At 42.5% G+C, this 13,951-nt stretch overlaps 1 protein-coding gene across 2 annotated transcripts in view; it reads right to left on the minus strand.

Moving 5' to 3' along the window:
• tsnare1 (T-SNARE Domain Containing 1) overlaps positions 1-13,951 on the minus strand; it is a 311,127-nt gene that overhangs the window by 259,625 nt on the left and 37,551 nt on the right. The window lies entirely within an intron of this gene.

Consider the following 13,951-nt stretch of genomic DNA (forward strand, 5'->3'; position numbering starts at 1 on the left):
ACTTCAAATGTAGCTCCTGCCATCTGCTGACACTTTTTTACATTACTACAGCAACATTTCGGCTGGCACATGAACAGACACTGTGACTGAAATAATAGTAAAAGTAACAAAAATATGACAAGAATAACATCGTGTAGTGTGTCATGTCTGTTGGCCAAGTCATGGCACGATTTTATGACTCCACAATCGCGTAATGTCACATAGTGACTGTCAGAACGGACAGAAATGTTGTGTAGTGTGTACCAGGCATTAGTGCCGCTGTGCTGGCAGTGCCATGATGCAAATTCTGAGAGGGATGACCAACAATAACTAAAACAACAATAACTGTTTTCAATACAGGAAAATGGATGAATTATCACAAAAGATATTCAGTGACAGCTTTATCATTAAAGAGTTAGTCTCCAAAAAGACTCTGCCATTCAAGGCTAAAATACAAAGCTTCTGAAAGGATAGGATATGATCCAAATGCATAGTTTACTTGCCCTAGGGAAGCATTAATGTAGAGTCCTGGCTTCTCATGTATGTCACGGCATTTCTGTGTCTTTTTTTTTTTTTTTTCTTAAAAAGCGTCAGGCTGCTGAAAGCAAACTTAAGCAAAGCTGACATCTCTTATACAGATCAAATAAAAGTAAAATGGCAGAAGTTTTATCTTTCTCCGTGGTTACGAAAAGTTACAACACTTCCTCTTCCCACCAGAGAGAGGGACGTTCATCCTGAAGCATGCCACTGTATTTATACCCTACACCTTAATGAAAGGTGCTTCATTCAGCTGTGAAGGTGACAAGTAGAGTTACAGTCTGGAGTGAGAGTGAGGAGGGTCCAGTTTGAGAAAGGCTTCTATACACCAGCAGATCTCCTCTAATTCCCTGCCTGATTGTTTAGGTTGCATCCACTCTAGCTTTCCAGCCTTTGTTTCTACCTGCCTGTCGTTTGCCTGATCCATGGAGTGATGATTCTCTGCCTAACCCCTCTCTGGATTAGCTGCCTGACTGATTTTGATGCCTGCCTTTAGATTCAAGTAAACATGAACGTTAAATGTAACCTTAACTTGTCTGAGACGTGCAGCTGGGTTCAAGATTGCTGTTCCTTACGTTCTTAAACTGTTAACCTGAAGCCCTCTAATGACCACATTTATGACGACAAAATTTCAGACTGAAATCAATAAATGAATTTAGTGTATTCTACGGTGGCCCTGAAAGCTCAACACACTGCAACACAGAATACAGAAAACAAACAGATACAAAAATGCTGCAAGTCATACAGAAGACAATGAAAATGATTAACTAAACAAAACAACTTTCGATGAAACTCTGAAAAGTGATGATCCCGCCTCCACACAACTGGGACACACTATCTGTTGCCATGGTTTGTGGCTCATAATGTTACTGAAGTCAACTACCCAATCGGTAGTGTTGGAAAATGAGCAAACAATGTTAGTTTAGTTTGACATTCTGATGGATTGATTCAGATATTACTGCAGCTTGTTGCTGGTGACAGAGTGTTCTGGTCTGCTTGCATTGTTCCAGCATTTGGTTGTGTTTTCTGTATTTTGTAGTGTTTTCTGTATTTACAGCATATTTGGTTGCTCTTTTTTACTCTGTGAAATTAATGTTCATGACCACAAACTGTCCTTAACCAAGTGGTTTGTCTGCCTAACCCTATCCATACCTCCACCTTTTTTCATTTGTCATAACCATAAACTTAACTATACCCTAACTGCCAAGAGCAGGTATTAGATAAATCACAATCTTGAAAACAGTGACACTGGACGTAATCCAGGGTTTTGCAGAATTCTTTATTGTTCTATTCTGTTGATGGGGTCACTTGTCTAGTTAGCAACTGTATGAGAACAGGTGTGGCAAATAAACAAACACTCACTCATCTTTTAAACATTTTCAGCGAGCACCAGTCTAAGAAAGTAAACCTCCCTTTGCCATAGCTAGCAAGCTAACGTTAGAGAGCTGATCCTGAGCTAAATATGTTTGCTAAAGGGAAAATAAGCCAATTTTCAACCAGTACTGTGTCATTGCAGAGTGTGCAGATAAACATGTTTGGCTTCCGTGCTGCCACCGCCCAGAGTGTCCTACTCATACAAGTTACTTATAAATGGAAAACTCAAATTTTTCAGAAAGCTCTGATATGTCTGAGTGGCACTTACTCATACCGATGTGCTGCAAAACAAACAAACATTGACACCTAACCCCAGTCAAAATAGCTAGTTAGTAGTTTGTTATATTCACACAGTATTTTAATCCTTACACAACCAATTCTGTAACCAAACAACCATTCTTGATGATGTAAAACACAAGCCAACACAGGGATCTTGCCCATCGCTATCATCTGTCCCATATAATGTAAGGTGGTGGAACACGCCTCAGCAGCAAAAGCCTTTGACATTAATATATCCTCATACCCCTTTTCCACCAAATTAACTCTGGTTCTTGATCCGGTTTTGTTCAGGATTCTTGGAACCTTGGTTCTATCTGGTGAACAAGCCTGCATTTCCATCAGTTTTGAGTGGAACAATTGTAATCAAGGATGTGTAATCAACGGACAGTGGTGGACAGCTCACAATGGAAGCAAACAGTAGTGGCAGATTCTCAGATTACTTTGTTTATCTGCAAACTTTTGTTCTGTTGTTACTGTTTTGTTTTTAAACATAAAACAAGTAAGCATTGCCTTCTCCATCATCTCTCTCCAAGCTTTAGTTCAAGAAAAACCTGCTATTTTTTTTAGTTCCAGCGAAGAACCAACCTGTCTGGTTGTGAAACACTCACAATTTATGAACCTGCATACCTAAATTGATATGATTTGATGCTACTATTCAGCTGGAAGCCAATTGGCTGATGAATTAGCCGACTTCAAAACTCTGACTAAACTACATGCATTGTGATATATTTCTCTTCAAAATCAGTGTCTTAAAACGCATACTTCTGTACTAAACCATTGATATTTTGAGTGCACAAGTGCGCTAAGTGCATTCACACTGCACAGTATGGAAAAATGCAGTGTACTACTGGCAAATTCCAAACAGTCCAAAAGTTGAGTGTGGAATGATGAATTCTTCTTTCATCTTTGTGACGTAGCAAACAACTATTGACATGGCAGCTGGGGACAACAATGGGCCTCTTAGTTATACATGTTTTGGGCTAAGTATCAATACTGTTGTTGAATAGAAGCCGTCAGGAATGTTTGTTGGGTCGGGGCGTCGGTAGCGTAGTGGATAGTACCAGCGCCCCATGTATAGAGGCATTGCCCTGCTGTAGCGGTTGCAGGTTCGAGTCCGGCCTGCGACCATTTGCTGCGTCTCAGTCCCCATTCTCTCTCTCTCCCTGTCTCCCCATTTCACACACTGTCCTGTCAATTAAAGGCAAAAAGCCCAGAAAAATAATCTTTAAAAAAAAAAAAGGAATGTTTGTTGGGTCTGTAATAATTTGGTATCATGAAAAATGATGCAAGTGCTAACATTAGCTTGCAACCAACATTAACATTAGAATTAGGGCGGCAGGAGTTCAGTCCATAGGGACTTGGGTTAGGAACCGTAGGGTCGCCGGTTAAGACCCCGTCGGGAACAAATATGGTACATGAACTGGTAGCTGGAGAAGTGCCAGTTTGCCTCCTGGGTACTGCAAAGGTGCCCCCAAGCAAGACATTGAACCCCCAGTGCTCGGGCCGCCCGTCCAAGGCCAGGGCCATTTCTAGGTATACGGGAGCTAGATCTGGCCTCCAGCTGGTGGACAGGTACAAAGAGGAGGACTTTTTTGTAATCTATTTTATCTACTGTTAAAAGTCAGTTACATTTAATGAGCACAATGCAGGGAAAAGGGAAATGTACAGCATGATTATGCTACATTGCATCCCTGTTAGGCTCCCTTATTGAAACTAACTCACATTCTGAAATCACATCAGTGCAATCATTCATTGCTGTTTTTACCAAATATGCAGCTAATGTTATGTCAGTGCTTAATGTCTTTGAGATGCCAGAGCACATCAATATGTTTCCCAGTGATTACAAATCATGACACCACTGCTGCTCCAAAGCAAACTAGCTAATGGTAACACCCAGTAATAATGTGAAGCAGTTAGCAGCCTGACACTGTCTTTATCTTCCTCACCCTGCAGAAGACTTCATGTCATCACACAAACAATCTTGTGATCTACGACAGCCCTTTTTTTCCTTCAATAGCATGTGTGGATTGGCAGGGATAAAGTAAACTGTTAGAGGGGAGGTTTTGATGGAACACAAAGGATGTGTTATCTGTGTTTGTTCTCTGTCGCAGCTTTGGCCTTAGGAAGGCAAACACTAGCAGCAGTCTGGCTCAATACATAATGCTGTGTAAGGAGAGAGGTGGAACACACTGCTCCACTTTCATTAGGTCACACATGTTGAAGGGAGCTTCTGTGCGGATTTGTTACCGATATTATATTGATTGCCGATGGATTTCAGCTCGGGTGTTAGTTAATGAATCCATGTACATTATCATGCCCTCCCCACCACAATAAAACCCCCAACTACAACCATTTGTCACATATATTGACACAGTCTCTATCTCCTTCATACAAATTTGGAAGCAACTGCAACATGTGGGCACAATGAAACACTGTTAAGCCCATACAGCAGTCTGTGCTGTTTAAATAATTGTCTAGACTGTGATGACAGAAGAACAGTGCTCTGACAGTTAAGGGACTGGAGGTGGTTGCTAGCCTACTGGCTGAGGCCAGGGTCTTCATGCTCTTACCTATCACACCCAGCACTCTCTCTACTCTCTAATTGGAACAACCTATTTAATTGGGTTTGGAAACCATGGAGACGGCTGCTCCATCGGGGAGCTGATAAGCTGAAAGAGACACCTTCAACAGAGGAGATGACGCTGTGCGAGGTGGCCTTGGCTCTGCAGTGACTTAGACGTCTCATTCGCTAAATAACTGAAGCAGATGTGGCTGACATGGAAGTGTTGCATCAACCTTCCCACACATGCCCGCGCTACAGCACGTCAATAACAAAAAAGTGACAGCAAGCGAGATATATCAATACAGCAGTTTCATTGCTTGACTTTAAGTTTTTCTTGAGTAAAACTGTTTCTCATCTTGTGGGGAGAAGGATTTATTTGTTCTGTGTGATAGTAGTGGATCAATTCGGGGCATTGTTATGTGCAGTTTGAAGTAAAAGTTGGTCAAGTTTAGTCTTTAAATGTATTTATTGTAAGGTATCGACCCACTTTGAATTTGGACTGCTCACAGGTTTAAAAAATGAACACTTCAGATAAAATATAGCAGCCCAGTTGCCAGAAGAAAATGTTGGCATTGTGTATTTCTGCAATCCATGAATGCAATCCATATGTATCATATCAACATTCCTAAAGTGACGTAGTATATGAGGTAACTCTGTCATCGGAGGGGATGTTGAAGTGTGTGGCACCTCGGCGAGATGCCTGCCAAGCCGCAGACCAGTATTTGAGACCAACTAACAACAAAAACAGTGGTGTTTTAGTGAGTCATCGCTGTGTTTACAGAGGCTTTGTAGCCACCAAATGTGTTTTTTTGTTGTTGTTTTTTTTGGTGACACATTGCTGTTTTTCCAGCAGGGATAGTGCTGTAAAAATCGGTAATTTTTTGAGACATCAGCCACTCTGCAACTTGGATTAGTCTTTTCTTAACCATAACCAAGTGCTTTTCATGCCTAAACGTATCACACGTTAACCAGTGTTGTTGAAACATAACGTTTCAGCTAATTTGCTACATAATAACAAACAAATGTTTGTTTGTTTTTCTAGTAATTGGGTTGAATGTATCCCCTTAAAGACTCATTTTAAAAATAGTTGAATTACTTCCTCTTATGTTATGTGCCTAAGCAAACCCATCACTTTGCAGTTACACTTCACATTCTTGTCTGTGAACGTGGATGCTTCACACACATCCTCCCCCCAGCAGCACAAACGATCTGCGCAAGCAGAACCGTTTCAAGGTCAATACCAAGATTAGTGTCACTAATTCAGAATCTGACAAAATGTCTCCCCTTCTGTTCCTGAATTATCACATTGGATAATGGCCAGGAAAGTGTGTTTGCAGAACATTATGATGTCACAGTGAAGCTGACCGTTGACCTTTGGGATATAATATGTCATCACTATATAATTTTATCCTATTAGACATATGTGTAAAATTTTGTTATAATTAGCATATGAATTCCTGAGTTATGGCCAAACTATGATTTGTGAGGTCTTACTGACCTTTGACTAGAGCTGGGTTGAAAAAAATCGATTTTCCTTTAAATGGCACAATATTGATTCATTAATTAAAAAATCGATCTTTTACTATAACTAATTTCGTCCGTGGACGTGTTGTACAACTGGTAGCAGATTGCAGCAGCCTGCATTACTATCACCCCAGGTAGTCTCGCGAGATCAGCATTTAGCACCTGAGGTCATGGCGAGAGATCTCGCGAGACGGCCGGACACTGAAGACAGAGCAGCAAACAATGGTGGGAGCGCGTCCACTGAAGGCATGGGTCTACGGTGCGAGTATTTTCACTCACATTTTCCCCTAAAAATATAACGCTGATAATGTATGCATGTTTATTAAATGCACATTAGTTTCACAGAAAAGATTAAGAAATACCACTAAGCATCAGCACACTGCTAACTGTAGCCTCAGTTTGTACTTCATACAGATCTGCTGGTAAAGTTAACTTAGCGTTAGCAAGCGTGATAAAAGACGGCAGAGAGGCGATGTGCAAATAAACCAAAGATTTATTAATTCTCTGTAGCAGTAAACACATGGGCCGATAACAAATGTGTTAACTAACTATGCTAAAGCTTTACAAGCTATTCAGGGCTGCCAACGATAACGTTAACATGACAAACAGCAAGGCTAACATTACGGCTAACAAGCTAACATACTGATGCTCCTCAGACACTCACACACACACACACACACACACACACACACACACATACACATACCAGACAGCCTCTCAGTCCTTCCTTAGCCGCTAACATTAGCTCATGTACAACACAGGTACCACACAGAAACTTTTACAAAGGGTCATAATGTGCTTCTAGTGACTGTCAAATCGCCAGCGAACGTTGTTTACACAGACACGGAGAGCAGCGTGCCTGCTCTCATGGGACAAAGATCCTCTGAGAAGAAAGACGGTTCACTCTGCTCTGCTGCCAGGAACAAACTGGGAGGGAAAGATCCTCTCTGAGGAAGAGGGTTCACTTTGCTGCAGGGCTCACCTACGTATATTGTTTCTCTTCTGAGAAGTCAATTTGTGCATCACAACCACTGTAGTGTATTGCACAAAAGCTCTATAAGACGGTTACAGGCAGCAAACTTGTGGATGTCCTTTGTTTACATTTTTTGTAGCCACTTCATTTAAATTGTCTGCCTTGTGATTAGATTTAATTTAAAATATTTTGTATGTGTCAGGTAATGTTAAATAAAAGTACATGATGACTAATGTACTGCTTTGGGGTCAATTATCTCTCTTAATATCCAAGTGAATTCTGTATCATAATTGAAATATACTTGACTGAATCGATTTTGAACTGAATTGAACCGAATCGAATCGAATCGTGAATCGAATCGATCTGGAAAATCTGAATCAATACCCAGCCCTACCTTTGACCACCAAATTCTAATCAGTTCATTTTTGAGTCCAAGAGGATATTTGTACCAAATTTGAGGACACTCTGTTAAGAGGCATTCTTTTGTATTGTGTACTCAATTTGCTATGTGACTGTTGTGTGACTGCTGTTTACTGAGGGGCAGTATTTTGTGTTCACCACAGTGAGGTGCAAGTCTACAAGTATGCTGCGTCATCACATTTTTTGTTTAGGCCATGCCCAGTCATGTTCTGTCAGAGGTCGGCGTTCATTCCCTCCGTGACTGAAGAAAATGTGAGGTCTTCAATAAATATGCCGTACAGGCTAAAGATTATCATTGCCTCAGTCAGATTATTCCCCGAGTTCAACGCTGGTGAGGCTGCGGACCTCAACAGGTTATGGGCCCAGGAGCAACTCGGAGAAGAGTTTTTGATGCCAAGTCAAGTGCACGAGACAGGAACAATGAAGATGCAGACATTGTATGTTTCAAGTGTGGCATAAAGGGCCACCAAGCGAAAGCATGCCGACGAAAGACGTGGTGCAGTCATTGTAAGAGTGACACCCACAGTGATGCCACTTGTAGACGTAAAGATAAACAAGATGGGGCGAGGAAAGTCGCAGATGAGAGCGGCAACGGATCTGAAGCAGCAGCGACAGATTATGCCTTCAGGATTAAGGATGCAGACAACGGAGTTAAGCAGCAACCAGCACGCAGTATCAAGGAGAAGGGCTTGATGGTCGACACCGGAGCTACTTCCCACATCGTTTCTGATGTAGCCAAGTTTAAGAGCTTCGACGGCACGTTCAAGCCGGAGACACACTGTGTGGAGCTGGCCGACAGCACCCTGTGCCGAGGCGTCGTTCAATGCAAGGGGAATGCAGAGGTGTTCCTGATCGACAGTACGGGACAGCGAGGCAGAGCAACGCTGAGAGACACTTTGTTTATACCGTCATACCCCCAAGACATTTTCTCGGTGAAGTTGAGCAGCGGTCACCTTTAAACAAGGACAAGACACGTTGACACATAAAGATGGTACCAGGTTTAACATTCATGTGTATAGCAAGTTGTATTATTTGCACACTGAGGTTGAGGATAGTGATAAGTGTAACACCTGTCATGACATGCAGACATGGCATGAAATATTAGGCCACTGCAACTATGAGGATGTACTAAGATTACAAAATGTGGTTGATGGTATGCAGATTAGGGGTAAATCAGTTAGGCCTGATCAAGTGAGGTATGTATTCAGGGAAAGTTTGTACAAACCCGAAGTAGAGACTCTGGTACAAGAGCAGAGGCTCCCTTACAGATGGTGCACACAGACCTAGCAGGTCCAGTAGCTACTGAGTCTATTAATGGATACAAATATGTGCAGTCATTCACTGATGATTATTCAAACGCAGTGTTTGTATACTTTCTTAAGACAAAGAGTGACACGGTACAGGCAACGGAAAAGTTCCTGGCAGATACAGCCCCTTATGGGAAAGTAAAACGTATCAGGTCTAACAACGGCAAGGAGTTTATGTGCAGGGATTTCCAGGCCCTGTTAAGGAAGAATGGTATGAAGCACGAGACATCGGCCCCGTATTCCCCTCACCAAAATGGTACCGCAGAGAGGGGCTGGCGTTCTCTTTTTGAGATGGGCAGGTGTATGCTAATTGAAAGTCAGCTACCCAAATGTCTATGGAACTACTCTGTCCAAACAGCGGCCATAGTACGCAACAGATGCTTTAATAAGCAAACAGGGAAGACCCCTTACCAAATGCTGACAAATAAAAAGCCAAATTTGTCCAAAATGCAGAAGTTTGGGTCTATATGTTACACATACAAACAGGACAAGGGAAAGCTTGATTCCAGATGTGACCAGGGACTTTTTGTCAGTTATGATAAGAACAGTCCCGCCTATTTGGTGTATCACCCTGAGACCGAAAAGGTTCAAAAACACAGACTTGTCAAATTTGTGAACAAGGTAAACGTGGAAAAGCAAACACAGACAGTTGAGACAGAACCAAATGATGTTTATGACAGAGAGAGACAGCCTAGAGCTGACAGACAGGAGGTTTATGAGAGCACTGAGAACTCTCAAGAGCCAAGGGTGAGAAACAAAAATCCACAAGGTGGTACATCTGAAGAGTGTAACCAAAATGAGACAAGTGATGAATCTGCCAGTGGGAGGTATCCTACTAGAGAAAGGAGAAAGCTGAGTCATTTAAAGGATTTTGTAACTGACAACATTGATAGTGATGAGATTCATACTACCATTGATTATTGTTACAGAGCAGTGTGTGGCGTCCCACATACATTTAAGGAAGCTATGGAGTCGGCTAACTCAAAACAGTGGGTTAAAGCAATGGATGAAGAAATCCAGTCATTAAAAGAAAACAACACATTTACTCTGACTACTTTGCCAAAGGGCAAGAGAACAGTGGGGGGTAAGTGGGTTTATTCTGTGAAGAGTGACATTGAAGGAAAAGACAAGTACAAGGCAAGGTTTGTAGCAAAGGGATACAGCCAGAAGATGGGAATCGATTATGGTGAAACCTTTTCCCCAACAGCCAGTTTGACAAGTGTGAGGGTATTGCTCCAAAAAGCAGCACAGGAGAACCTGGTACTCCACCAAATGGATGTAAAAACAGCTTATTTACACGCTCCTATTGATTATGAGATCTACACTGATCAACCAGAAGGTTATGAAGAAGGAGAAGGTCTGGTGTGTAAGCTGGAGAAATCTTTGTATGGTCTGAAACAATCTGGCCGAAATTGGAATAGGATTTTGCACGACTGTCTAACAGAAAATGATTTCACACAAAACCCAGCAGATCACTGTGTCTATGCCAAAGAGACAAAACATGGGAAGGTGATAATGATAATCTGGGTTGATGACCTTATAATTGCAGCTAGCAATGAAAAAGTAATTTTCTTGGTATCGATTTCACTCAGTCTGATGGATGTGTAAAGATGTCACAGGAAACATACGTCAACAGGATATTGGAGAGGTTTAACATGCAAAACTGTAAACCCAGAGAAACTCCCTGTGATCAAAAACTGTGCTACACAGAAGATGCTGTTAAAATGTGTGATGTTAAGATGTACAGAGAGGCTGTAGGCAGCCTTATATATCTAACAACATGTACACATCCAGACTTAAGTTTTGTGGTAAGCAAGCTTTCACAATATTTTTGTGAACCAACAGAGGAACAGTGGGTAACTGTGAAGCATGTATTAAGGTACCTCAGAGACACTACAAACAAGGAGTTGTGTTTCAGAAGAAATGACAATGAGGCGTTAGGCCTAGTAGCCTATAGTGATGCTGACTGGGCAGCTGACACCACAGACAGGCGTAGCACCACAGGTTACTGTGTAAGCCTAAGTAAGAACAGTTCCTTAGTTTCATGGAAAACTAAGAAACAGCCTACAGTAGCGTTCTCACCCTGTGAGGCAGAATATATGGCTCTGGCCTCTGCTATGCAAGAGTGTATAGAGCAGCTATTGGAAGGTATTGATGATTACAAATACACACAAACAGTGTATGAGGACAACCAGGGAGCAATCGCTTTAGCCAAAAACCCTGTACGCAGGCAGAGGTGCAAACACGTGAACATTAAGTATCACTTCATAAGGTCCGTTGTAAATGAGGGGAAAGTGACTCTGGTATATTGCACTGCCAAAGAGATGGTGGCAGACGCCATGACTAAACCTGTCACTAAATTAAAACTGAAAAAGTTTGCAGGTATAATGTTTGGTGTCTAAAAGAGTGGAAGAGGTCCACATCTGTATTGTATTTTATTGTGTGTGAATTTTCAGCAACCTGAGTACAAGTGGGGGTGTTAAGAGGCATTCTTTTGTATTGTGTACTCAATTTGCTATGTGACTGTTGTGTGACTGCTGTTTACTGAGGGGCAGTATTTTGTGTTCACCACAGTGAGGTGCAAGTCTACAAGTATGCTGCGTCATCACATTTTTTGTTTAGGCCATGCCCAGTCATGTTCTGTCAGAGGTCGGAGTTCATTCCCTCCGTGACTTAAGAAAATGTGAGGTCTTCAATAAATATGCCGTACAGGCTAAAGATTATCATTGCCTCAGTCAGATTATTCCCCGAGTTCAACGCTGGTGAGGCTGCGGACCTCAACACACTCCCCTTAAAGGGATAGTGCACCCAAAAATGAAAATTCAGCCATTATCTACTCACCCATATGCCGACAGAGGCCCTGGTGAAGTTTTAGAGTCCGCACATCCCTTGCGGAGATTGGCGGGGGGAGTGGCTAGCACACCTAATGGCTGACGGCGCCCCAGACTAACGTCCAAGAACACATAATTGAAGCCACATAATATCTCGAACATGCTCATCCGTAGTGATCCAAGTGTACTGCAGCCCCGACATAAAAAGTTGTTTCGAAAAACGTCATTTGGACTCTGTTTTTAGCCTCACTGTAGCCTGTAGCTCTGACTGCTTCTCTGTGCTCCGCGCTCACATGTGCGCGCTCAGGGTGATCGGCGATCTCTGAAGAGCAGCAGTCTCGTCAGTACTGATGTCCAGATTCTCAAGTGCAGGCATCGCCAATTCCCAGTCTGAGCAGCAAAGACTTTCCTCATCCGTTGGCATTACTTTGCATTTGAAACAACTACACCACCAGGTTTCCAGTGCTTGACTCCGGTATTCTGTGGCTGGCTGAGGCTCATGAGCTGCTGCGGCTGCTTCGTCCAGTAGCCTGAGTTCCGTCCGTATACTCGGGCTCAAACAAATACGGCTCAACAAAGAAATGCTGTTCCTCCTCAGTTTCAAAGTCTTCAGACATGTTGGGCTGTCCTTTGCTAAAAGACCGTAGTGCAAATTATCTTTTAGCTCTGTGGTTACCGTTGTCTCCTCCTGCAGTGCACGTGTCACGTGATGTAAACACGGGTAAGCAAAGCTCATGCTTTCGCTTGTCACGCACAAGCGCGCATGTGAGCGCGGAGCACAGAGAAGCAGTCAGAGCTACAGGCTACAGTGAGGCTAAAACAGGGTTCAAATGACGTTTTTCGAAACAGCTTTTTATGTCGCGGCTTCAGGACATTTTGATCACTATGGATGAGCATGTTGGAGATATTTTGTGGATTCAATTTTGTGTTCTTGGACGTTAGTCTGGGGCGTCGTCTGCCATTAGGTGTGCTAGCCGCCCCCCCCGCCGATCTCCGCAAGGGATGTGAGGACTCTAAAACTTCACCAGAGCATTCCTCAGCATGAGGGTGAGTAGATAATGGCTGAATTTTCATTTTTGGGTGCACTATCTCTTTAAGGCCTTCTTGAGTTATCACCTTCATGAGAATGGGACAGATGTACAGAAAGCCCAAAAACATAATGCCTCCCGCCATGGCTATCACCAGCATGGAGGCTTAAAATCAAAACGTGCTATTTATATGGCAGCAATAAAAAAAATCAGTCTGTGTAAAAATGTTTGTGTGTCCTCATTTGAGGAAAAATCGTACTCCATTACATTTCTAAGACAGCAACAGTTACCTTTGAGATCGAAACTATATATCAAAACAGATAAGCTTAAAACGCGAAGCACATTTTTTAAGATTAAACCAGTGGTTCCCAGTTATTTAGCCCCTGTCCTCTTGCAAAAAAGCAGTGTCTGGTTTCTACTCATGTGTCAGATGTCCTTAGTTGTTAGTAGACTTTTATCCTCCAAACTTAAGTTAAGGATTTTAGTATTCCACTAGCGAATACCAGTACCCAACAGTTAGGCGTTTCTGTATTATGAGGTCTCATGAGGGTGCCGTGCTAGCTCTCTGAGATCTACCTGTGGGTGTGACATTGTTTGTCCCAACCCGGTCTCATTCCAAAGTCGCTAAATACCGGCGCTTGGGCAGTGACTTCCAACATCAGACAGAGACAAAAAAGGTGTCCTTTCACTTCTGCATAGTATGCAGCCTGTCATCATTATTGTGTTACAGTGCCTGGTGGCCTGGTGCCTGGAGGAAAGGTGGTGGAATAACAAGTTAAGTTGAGGGGCCGAAAGTGCAAAGATGGATGGGTCCAACAACCACCGACTTTCACTCAGGAGGCCAATGTTTGCTTCCCACATGACCATACAGCCAAACCTTGTCCTTTTTTCTAAACCCCATTTGCTTTTGTTGCATAAACCTAACTAGATAAGGACAATGTTGTACCCACTTAGTGTTTTTATTTTGAAAGAGACTGTATGCAAACTATACATTACCTGTGAAAACAGAAGTGTATTTGGTGAACACACAATGTATGTAACAGACTGAAGTTGACATGGCATCCCAGAATGCCAACAACCAACGCACCCAGCGTACCTTGTAGGTCATATGTTGATGTGAAAAGTCCATGACCAAA

This window comes from Epinephelus fuscoguttatus, linkage group LG8 (genome assembly GCF_011397635.1).
Source record: "Epinephelus fuscoguttatus linkage group LG8, E.fuscoguttatus.final_Chr_v1".
Taxonomy (NCBI): Eukaryota; Metazoa; Chordata; class Actinopteri; order Perciformes; family Serranidae; genus Epinephelus; species Epinephelus fuscoguttatus.